This window comes from Carlito syrichta, unplaced genomic scaffold (assembly GCF_000164805.1).
Source record: "Carlito syrichta isolate Samal-C Ts95f unplaced genomic scaffold, Tarsius_syrichta-2.0.1 Scaffold309283, whole genome shotgun sequence".
Lineage (NCBI taxonomy): Eukaryota > Metazoa > Chordata > Mammalia > Primates > Tarsiidae > Carlito > Carlito syrichta.
Genome location: NW_007253379.1, coordinates 617,353 through 628,121, shown reverse-complemented (window position 1 = coordinate 628,121; position 10,769 = coordinate 617,353).

The following is a 10,769-nucleotide window of genomic DNA, read 5'->3' as shown; positions in this document are numbered from 1 at the left end:
TATTCATATCCAGAAGACATTTTTAAAACATCTATGAGTCAGTAAGGAAATGGTAGGCCAATAGAAAAAAATGAGTAAATTACTTGAACAGGTATGTCACAAAAGAGGCTGCATAAATGGTAAACAATGTGCTCCTACCAGAAGGGATAAAATGAAATAGACTAAAAATTCCAAGTTTTTAGAGCAAAGGGAACTCTTATACAGTGGTAAGAATGTAAACTGATACAACTAGTTTTGGAAAACATTTTGGCATGTACAAGCAAAGCACTTCATTTGTATACCCTGCAGCACAAAAGTTCAACTTCCCTCCATATATCCAATGGCTAGACAGGCACCTCTGTATCAAAAGATTTGTATAAGAATGTTGATGGCAGCAATTTTCCTATTAACCAAAAAAACTGGAAATAACACAAATGCCCAGTAGCAGAATGGAGAAATATATTGTGGTACTTTTCAATGAGAATAAAATGCTCTACAACCAAAAGCAGCACACATAGATGAATCTCACCAACACAAATGTGAGTAAAAGAAGCCAACACAAAAAGAAAGACTACTGCATGCTTCCATTTATTTTTTTAAAAGTTGAAAGGGAAACATATATCTATGGTATTAAAAGTCAAGAGAGAGAGATGGAGACTGACCCTCAACAGAGGCTCAGAGGGGCTTCTGGGGGTTTGGAAATGTTATTTTCCTGATCTATTCACAGGTCTTATAGGTGTAAATACTTTTTGCAAATGCACTGAACTCTATATTTATATATATGATTTGTGCATTTTCTGAACATATACTTAATTTTTTACAACATTATACTTAATTTTTTACATTATACTTTTTTTTTTTTTTTTTACAAAATTATCAATTCAAGCATTACTAAAGACCACTGGGCATGTTGGGGGTCGGGGAGACAAGAGAAAGTCTTTCAAAATTGAAGTTAGTTTACCACTATTGCTTCCTTAAACCCACTGGGCCTGTCAGTCTGTCATGGAGCAGTTACAAGGTGAAGCAAAATTGAATTAATTTGCATACAAACAGTAGGCAAGGTTGGTGAGGCATCATGTGTTGATTCTGCTGATGGATACTGACAGGTAAGTTAAAGTACTTCTTAGTAACTCTATTTTACTCTGTTTTGTTTATTTTAATAAGGCATCAAAACAGCGTTAATAATTTAAGAATATATTTTTCTGGGGATAAGATAGTCTCCAATGGACTTGATTTTTAAGTGACTCTCACAAATCACCAAATCATTTTATCCGAATCAGTAACAACAATGAAGATACTTGTGCTTCTACTTATTTCAGTGAGTTTAGTTCATCCTATATGTAAAATGAGATCAGCTTAGATACTAATACCTCAGAGAGAGGATGAGGAGATACAGCCCTTAGAGAAAACTTCGTAAGTCTCTCTTCAGGAAAATCAGACATTAGTGGAAATGCAGAAAACCATTCAAATTCAGAGACCTGACACATTTATTTTTATTTTAACATAATATATTTTATTGTAGTTTTGGTAAAAGGCGAAAGATTTATGTGATCTGAAGAGAAACCAGAGTATTATTATTGTAGTTTTGGGACAAAATGTGCGTAACATGAAATTTACCATCTTAATCATGCTTGAGTGACACTGCATACACTAACACTATCATACAGCCATCTTACCATTCACCTCCAGGACTTTTTTCATCTTTCGAAAATGAAATTCTGTACCCATCTCCATTCTCTCTTCCCCTGTCAGCTCCTGGCAGTCATCATTTTATTTTGTCTCTATGAAATTGACTACCATAGGTACCTCATATGAGTGGAACCAGCCTTTATCTTTTTGTGATTGGTTTATTTCACTGAGCATAATGTCCTCTGGAGTATTATCCATGTTGGAGCAAAGGCAGAATAATGTTTCGTTATATTCCTAGACCACATTTGGTTTATGAATTCACCCATCGATGGACACTTGGTTTGTTTCCACCTTTTAGCTATTTTTAACTTAAGGGTTTTTTTGTAATCAAACAAAGATTGCCACAAATTCTTTGGCACTACTCTCATCAAAAGGTGGGAATAAGGCTCTCTGCCCTGAAATTCAAATGAGTCTATGACTCTTTGAACAGTGTAGTACAGCAGAAATAAAACTCTGCTAGTGTCTGTGCCCAGGCTTAAACATCTGTTAGCTTCCTCTTCCTTCTCACTCAGGACCGTGATGCTGGAAAGACCATAGGTAGGGTTTTGTCCGCTGTGCCAGCCAAGCCCAGCCTTCCACTCATCCCAGCCAATGTGATGAAAGCCACTTGAGACCTCCCAGACCAGCCCTTCTACCAGATGTAGGAGGAAACTCAGTCACTGACACCCATGGCACAAGAATCACCAGGCTGACCCATGGCCAAATTTCTGGCTTAATAAATCCTCTGATGTAATATAACCATTCTTGTAAGCCACTAGGTTTGGGAGTAGTTTGTGATACATTAATAGATCATCAGAACAACCTTGACTCCAAAACTTTAGAAAATCCCTGAAACCTTGGAGTGGAATCTCCCTATGAAGAAGAGATATCCAACCTTTACATTCCTGAAGGAGTTCGTGGCCGGACAAACCACCCCGGGGCGAGACTTTGAAATATCTGGTAATTCCAGTCAGGTGTGAAGAAACAACCAGACCTCAAGAAACATCCTAAAAGTTTGGTCATATCATTTGTTCATTGAGATAAAGCACTGTGCTAGACACCGGGAAGGGGGGTCAAAGGGAGTAAGTCACATACCTGCCCTCCATCTGTCTGATCTTCCAGTTCTCACCAATACCTCAGACCTCAGCTATTTTCTCTACTAGTGTACCATCCTCCAAACCCCATCTCCTTATTCCAGAATCATCAGATACACTCACAGATACAGTCAGTGTTTTACCACAGCCGGAACATTCTGTGAGCTCCCCTAATGTATTTGAGTGCAACTCTAAAATCACATATCTCCCTCAAGAAATAGCCACTTAGCCTGAAAGGAAGGAAGGAAGGAAGGAAAAAGGATATAGCTAGGTATTACTTAAAACTAGCATTTTCTCGTATTTTCTAATAAATTTTGTTTAGTTTGTTCTGATTGAACAGTTTCCTAGCAGTTACCCAGTGTGCATTTTAGAATTCATGAGAAAGAAACTCACTGTTAACTTCTTCATCTAAAACAACGTAGTGAATTCAAAGGGAAGACTGAGAAGAATACAAATAACTCTTAGGAAAAAAAATATTTTCACTTTGTACAAAACATAGCAAATCAATTTTTTCTAATAGGGTTTTAACTGTTTCCCAAGTTTGACATGATCAATTTACCATGTTTAGATTTGTTTTATTTCAGAAGGAAGGCCAGTGAAAACTTGCTCTAGGGGAGTTTGCTTATCTGATTAAGCAGAATGAGTTCATTCTGAAGTAATGATACAATGTCTGCATCTCCTGGCTTTCCCTTGGACCTGTCATTGTGCTGTGGGCAATAATGACTTCAGTGTATAGACTTAACCTCTCCTGTCCCCAACCTATCGAGATCAAAGCTGAAATATGTGAGGAGACCCATTCTCACCAGTTGAGTTGTTATGACCGAATAACACTTGGGTATTCCCCTTGATACCAATAAACCAAAGGAGCAGGGAACTGGTAGAAAGAAGTTTATTTCTGAGTTAGAATCCAGAGAGCAGAGCCCGACTCAAGGTCTTTCTAAAATGGTTCTGTAGAATAGAATTCCTCCAGGTATATTCCCAATAGGGGAATTGCTGGGTCATATGGCAGGTCAATTTCTAGTTCTTTCAGAAATCTCCACACTGTCTTCCAAAGAGGTTGTAATAGTTTACATTCCCACCAGCAGTGTAGAAGCGTTCCTTTTTCTTCACATCCTTACCAGCATCTGTTGTTGTTTGATTTATTAATGATGTGGGAAACTGTCGGGGGTGGGGGGAATTGGCAGTTGAGGGAAACTGCTAGGGGAGGGAGGGGCATACCTCATCAACAAGGGTAATGCATGATCAATGTTTATATACCTAACCCTGAATTGTACCCCACATCTTTATAATAAAAATTTGAATAAATAAATAAAATAAAATGGTTCTGCTCACCCTCCAGACTTTTATAGTCCACTTTTATAGTCCAGAGTTGAGTTGTCAGTATCTATCCATTAGCCCTTCTCTAGGGGCTGTGACAATATGGAGGGACATTATTGGGTCCCTGTATCAGAGTCTCTAGATTATCCGTAATATTAGTGAGTGGTGGGCCAGTAGGAAAATTCCCTGAGCACTGACACACCTATGACACTGCAGCCTTCTCCTCTCCTCTCATCATATTTGCTCAGTTCTGATATAGAAATTTGTCCTCTCCTTCTTCTTTACAACAAGTTGGGATAGAATCCCTGTTATAAACCTAATTCACTTTAGTTCATTCCACACATAAATGGTGGCTTGAGGTACTCTGAACACCCAAAATGTGCCTAAAGTTTTCTTGTCCCAAATATCACAAGTTAAAATTAAATAAATATATTGTAAGGCATTCGTATTCATATTATCCAGAGAAATAGAACCCATAGCATATTTACAAGTATGCTAAATGAGATTTGTTTTTAGGGATGGACTCATGATAACAGAGGCTGAAAAGTACCACAAGCAAGGTAGAAACCGGAAAATCAGGTGGTATAGTTTCAGTCCAAGTCCAAAGGTCTGAGAACCAGGGGAGCCAATGGTATAAGTCCCAGTATAAAACTCAAGGCTCAGGAAATTGAAGTGCTGATGTCCATGGGCAAGATAAGATGGATGTCCCAACTCAAGCAACGAGTAAATTTGCCCTTTCTTATACCTTTTTGTTCTATCCTAGTTTTCAACTAATTGGATGATGCTTGCTTATATTGGGGAGGGTGAATCTTCCTTACTTAGTCTACTGCTTCAAAGGATAATCTCTTCTAGACACACACAGGAATCATGCTTTACCAGCTATCTGGGCAACACTTAGCCCAGTCATGCTGACTTATAAAATCAGTTATCACAGCACTCTTCCAAGGCTGGCAGGACTCAAACAACCTCAGTGGTGAACTCTTTCTCATTTCAGACATCATCATTTATTGATTCCTTTAGAGTTGTGCTATGGAACTAAACCTACCATACAGAAGCCCAAATTAAGCCCATGGCCTTTGAATATAGATTTAGCTTCTTGACTTAGGAGTCACATCATAACCAAATTGATTCCCCTCTTCTAGTTGCACCTAATCCCAACCCCCTTTTCTTAACTATCAGCCCATCATTGAGGCTACAGAATTCTTCCCGACAGAATCCTCCCAAGTTGTGGAACCAAAAATGTGCTTGTGAACAATGGACCCATGAAGCAGAGGAAAAATGATCACTGACGATCTTTGAGTTGATTATTACATGACTGTGGTAATAAAGATTTTTTTTTCCTAGCTTCCTAGTAAGAGTCTCTAGACAGGTCCCTAAACTTGAAGATCTAAAGATAAGAGATGACTGGTCACAAAATTGTTGTCAAGGCTGATTTAGAGTCAGAGTACCTGAGTGTAAGCCTGGGTCCATCAATCACCAGCACTTGGGTGAGGTAGGCTCTCTGAGTCTCATCACTTCCCATGTGAAAAGGAGTAGTGATTTGCTTCTACAAGAAGATCGTTGTGAGGATGACATATGATGATTTGTGTGAGGCACACACATGATGATAAAAATCACGCCACGTAAGTCTGTTATTAGTAACTATCATTATCATCGTTGACCAAGATTTTTTTGGAGAAGTAGTCCTATTTTATTAACCTCAACAATCTGCAATGTTAACAGAAGGGCCAAAAAGGTGCTAAGGAGTTCCATTAAGAAACTTTTGTCAAACTGTATTTGTTGTTGTTGTTGTTCCTGTAGGTTTTCCATTAGGGTTTCAGCAAAATGGAACCTGCTTATGTAACAAGAACTACTTTTTTAAAATCTCAGTCCTCAAGGCCTACCCTGGGGAAAAAAACAAAAAGAAAGCAAAGATAGTTTCGACTTTTAGAAATTTGGGCGGTTTTGATATCACAACGACACCACTGGACTTTAAAGAAGGAAGACATGAGGAAAGAAACCCAAAAAATTATCATAAAATACTCTGAAATTGGTTGATACCGGGTGCGGTGGCTCACATGTATAATCCCAGCACTTTGGGAGGCCGAGGTGAGAGGATTGCCTGAGTCCATAGGTTTGAGACCAGCCTGGGCAACTTGATGAGACCTCATCTTTACAATAAATCAAAAAAAAATTAGCTGGGTGTGGTAGCTTGTGCCTATTATTCCAGCTACTCAGAAGACTGAGGCAGGTCGAGGCTGGAGTGGCCGTGAGCATGCCATTGCACTCCAGCCTGGGCATCAGTGTGAGACTCTGACTCAAAAAAAAAAACATGTAAAAGAATATTGGTAGTCTGTATTTCATGATGTGTGATAAGTACCTCTCATTTCCTTTTTTAGGGCTAAAGAAATTTTAGACTGAAAAGAGATAGCTTGTAGCCCACCTTCCTTTTATTAACCCCGTTTGCAGGAGAAGTTATTATAGGCTTCTGCAAAACTTCTAGTGCAAGAGGAAAGGCAGAGAATGAGAGGAATAATAAGCTGAGAGTAGGGGAAGGAACAGAAAGCACGAAAAATGAAAATGAGTCTAAGGCTAAGTCATTCACATCTACTGACAATCTCTGCATCTTTTTCTTTTCAGTGGGGACTTATTGGGCATCTAATGTTCAGATGTGTGTAAGGCCTTAAAGAAAATTAGTATGAATGACACATCGTCTCTGCATGCAGGCTTCTGCAGCCTCCAGGATGGTGGTCTCTACATCTCAGCCCCTACAGTCTCACCACGATTCAGTTGCACACTTCATTAAGGCGTGAGTCTGCCTGGAAAAGGTCAGGAAGAGAAACAACTTCCTCTAAAATATTGAATACTTTGGAGGTAAGAGTTGGCTTAATTGGTGTTGCAATATCAGCATTTCAAATGTTTGCCACTAAATGTTTATAAGGATTTTATAATTCTGGTGACAGGTATTCTTTAACAAAATACATTACAGTGAAAACTTGGGAATGATTCCTGTCTCTTTTCCCAAATAAATGTTTACCTTGATTCATGCCCATATTAATGCAAAGATTTATCTCCATCACATTCCTGAACACGATGACTTGCCTCAGACAAGAATTCTTGTTTTCATCAACTCAAGCCACTGGGAGGGAAACGTGTCTTTTTATTTTGCTTCTTGGCTTCTAATCAATCGCTAATTATCTTTAACTATATCGACCTTCTCCCACTGCTTTTGCTGTATAGATTAATGAGTGACATTATAGGGAGCACAATTTCATGCATTGAAAGGAATGGATTCATGCATTATTCACTCCACATAAATACATGCACTTTTATTTGGAACTTTCAAAGATCTCTGAGAGAAGCACAGAAGAGAGATACAATCTGATAAAGGCAAGAACTGGGACAGGAAAATTATATATGATGGAAATGGAGAAAAACAGACCAATCAGTGCAGAAATGAATCTGCTAGGAAGGAAGCAAGAGCACGAGAAAAAACAAAACAAATAAACACCTCCAACTCTCTGTAAGGTAAAGCCTCATCACGTATGCCAGGATTCTGAGCCCAGGAAGCTGCCTGGTCAAGCGTCACCCCTGCAGCCCCTTGTAAAGAATAGACATCACATTGAAAGATACTGATTGGGTACACCCACAGAGAACAGGTCCAGGCAAATGGACACTCTGTTAGAATCCTCTGGTGGGCCCCATGCTCTCTGACTTCCTATCCTATGAGCAGAGTCAAAAAAATACCTTTTGCCTGAACTAAAGGAAGGATAAATGACCTCCTACTGGCTTTTCCCTGAATTCCCCTTCGTTTTCTAGTAGACATCTAAAGAAGGTAGAGAAGGTTGGTTCCTCTTACAGGCAGAAATAAGCTCTGACCTTTTTTGTGTTATAAAGAAAAGAGGGAAAGGAACAGGATGAGAGATGAAAAATTACATGCAATTGCACACTCTAGTTGGGTGATGCATACACTAAAAACCCAGACCTTTTCACCACCGTGCAATTCATGCACGTCACCAAAAAACCACTTGTGTCCCTACAGCTATTAAAATTAAATAAATAAATGCATTTTAAAATAGAGGAAATCCAAAATGAGAATTCAAAGAAAATACTTTGAATGAGCTGATGTTGTCCCCAGTTCCTGACTTAGATCTCCAATAACCCTTGGAATTTCCTGGGCAATGGAAGTGACTTGGTCTTGCTGATGAGGTGGCTCATGGTGACCCCTTCATGAATAAGACTGGTCACCAAGAAGACCAAGCAGCTGATTAGAGGGTTGGACTTTCAGCTGCCTCACCTCTGGAGAAATAGGCTAGAGACTGAGTCCAATCAGGCAGTCAATTATTTACGCGATCAAGGAAGTGCCAATAAATCTTTGGACACTAAGACTCAGTGGAGCTTCCTGGTTGGTGAACACATTGATGTGCCAGGTAGTTGATGGGACCTGACTCCCCGAGGAGGGGAACAAAGGCTCTGCTGGTCATGCATGGATTCCTGGCCCAAACAGGTGGCAAAATAATAAATGTGTGCTGTTATAAGCTACTAAGTTTTCGGGTAATTTGTTACACAGCAAATAGATGGCTAATAAACATCTTAGTAAATAAAAATAAATATTCATTGAGCTACTTCACTTTAGCATTGAGCTATTTCATATATTCAAGGAACTATTCCACTGAATTTTAGTTCAAAGAGAATATGTTAGAAACAACTGGAAAGGAGAATATAAGACATCTATAAAGAACAAAGATTAACATTCAAATCCCAGAAGACAATTGATCAATAAAATGCTAAGAAAGAATAACTCTCTGCCTGGAAGACTACACCCAGCTACTATCATCATAGAATGAAGGGGAAATAAAGACATTTCAGACAGAGACTAGGACCATCTATAACTCACAGATCCTCACAGAATGAACTCTTAAAAGATGGACATCAGGCCAGGAGTGGTGGCTCAGCCTATAATCCCAGCACTTTGGGAGACAAAGGTGAGAGGATTGCCTGAGCTCAGGGAGTGGAGAACAGCCTGGGCCACTTGGTGCAACCTCATCTCTACAATAAATCAAAAAATAAGCCAGGCGTGGTAGCGCATGCCTGTAGTTCCAGCTACTCGATAGGCTGAGGTGGAAAGATTGCCTGAACCCAGCAGGTTGACGCTGCGGTGACCATAAGTGTGCCACTGCACTTCAGCCTGGGCAACAGAGTAAGACTCCAACTCAAAAAAAAAAAATGGACATCAGAAAGAAGGATACTCAACCAAAGACAGAAGAAGTAATACAAGTAACAGTGAGGGAATTGGCAGGCATGTGGGTAAATTTAAACAAATGCTATGTAAAACAATAATAATAAAACATTTAGGGAAAAGAAAAATATGCCGGAATTAAAATATTGAAGACAACGTCATATAAGAAAGGATGTTATTAATCAGAGTAAAATATTCTTACATCTTAATACAGTTGATCTTTGAACAATATGGGTGTCAGGGGCACCAACCCCTTGCCCAGTAAAAAAATCCATGTATAACTTTTCACTCCCCCAAAACGTAACTACTAAAAGCCTACTGCTGATGAAGACGTTTCAATAACATAAACAGTTGATTAACATATATCTCATATGCTGTGTGTAGTATTGTATACCATATTCTTATAATAAAGCAAGCTAGAGAAAAGAATCTGTCAAGAACATCATGCGGAAGAGAAAATATATTTACTGTTCATTAGCTGGAAGTGGCTCATCACAAAGGTCTTCATTCTCACCATCTTCACATTGAGTAGGCTGAGGAAAGAGAAGAAGAGGAGAGGTTGTTCTTGCTGTCTTAGGGATGGCAGAGGCTGAAGAAAATCTACATTTAAGTGAGCCCATGCAGTTCAAGCCCATGCAGTTCAAGGATCCACTGTATCATTCAGTAGAAGGATAGAGATATAGAATAACTTTAGACTTTGTTCAACACACTGTTAATATTTTAAAATATAAGAGTGTGTCAGGACTGGTGGTTCACACCTACTTTGGGAGGCCGAGGTGAGAGAATTGCCTGAGCTCACAGGTTCGAGACCAGCCTAGGCAACTTAGCAAGACCTTATCTCTACAAAAAGTCAAAAAATCAGCCAGGCTTAGTGGCTTATGCCTGTAGTTCCAACTATTGGAAGGCTGAGGAAAAAGGATCACCTGAGCCCAACAGGTCTAAGCTGTGGTGGCCATAAGCATGCCACTGTACTCCAGCCTGGGTGACAGAGAGACCCCATCTCAAAAAAAAAAAAAAGCATATATAAGGGCAATCACTAAAAGAACTGAAATAGTATAAGTAAATTGCAAATCAATATAAAGACAAAAGGTAAATAAAGAAAACTCAACCCACCTAATAAAAAATGAATAAATATAAGAAGCAAATTCTTAAAATAATAAATAGAAAGTATAAATACATCCAAACATATTTATTGTAGTATTAAGATTATTCTTACAAGTTCAGGGATGGAAACTCACCATTACAATTAAGAAAAAAAGCAGAGATAGATACATAGATAAAGATATAAATATAGATAGATATGGATAAATATACATATAGCTATAAATGTGTGTCAGGAAACACTAAGCAAAAGAAATAGCTTTAATGCAAAACAATAACTGAGCTAAAGAATCAGATAAGAAGGAAAGAATCAATTTACCAGGAAGATTCTCAAAACTTGTGTGAATTCATATGACCTAAATAATATAGCCTGAAAATATATTCTCAATTTT